An 866-nucleotide genomic window follows, 5' to 3' on the forward strand; every position below is an offset into this window, starting at 1 on the left:
AATATATATATATATATATAGAGAGAGAGAGAGAGAGAGAGAGAATTGTTACTGCCTACTGGGTTATTTTTATGGTTACAATAAAAATTATTTTAAAATGTGCAATTATGGTTGGGTGCAGTGGCTCGCACCTATAATCCCAGAACTTTTGGGAGGCCCAGGCGAATGAATCACCTGAGGTTAGGAGTTAGAGATGGCCAGGAACCTGGGAGGTGGAGGTTGCAGTGATCTGAGATCATGCCGCTGCACTCCAGCCCTGGCGACACTACAGACTTCATTTCAAGAAAAAAAATGAAAAAAAATGAACAGTTAAATTATAATTGACTACCAGGTTATTTTTATGGTTATAGAAATCATATGCAAGTATAAATAAAATACATAAATTTCTGAGTCCTGAGTAGATATCTTAAAATTTTATACATATATATATTTGAACATGTGTCCTGTCTGCCTGCACACACAAACTTTAGTTTGGGTTAAATATACATTACTCTAAAAGATAAACTTTAGGTGTAAGGAAATTATAAAGTAAGTGAGTGTGTGTGAGTAGAAGTTTGTACTTATTTTCAGAAGAAGTATTGGGGAAAAAATTATTTTAATAAGGTGACTAGTATAAAACCAAAAGCCTCAAAAATGCTGCAAGCAAATGTATACTCTGCTTTGTATTGAATTTATTACTATAGTTATTGTGTATGACAGTGTTTCTTAATTTTTATTTTGAAATAGTTAATGCATAGAAATGCTACTGTCCTGTTGCTTTTGTATTTTGAAAGTTCAATAATTTTTTTTTTTTTTTTTTTTTTTTTTGAGACAGAGTCTCGCTCTGTCGCCCAGGCTGGAGTACAGTGGTCGGATCTCAGCTCACT

The sequence above is a fragment of the Colobus angolensis genome, unplaced genomic scaffold, assembly GCF_000951035.1.
Source record: "Colobus angolensis palliatus isolate OR3802 unplaced genomic scaffold, Cang.pa_1.0 Scaffold417, whole genome shotgun sequence".
In the NCBI taxonomy this organism is placed as follows: domain Eukaryota; kingdom Metazoa; phylum Chordata; class Mammalia; order Primates; family Cercopithecidae; genus Colobus; species Colobus angolensis.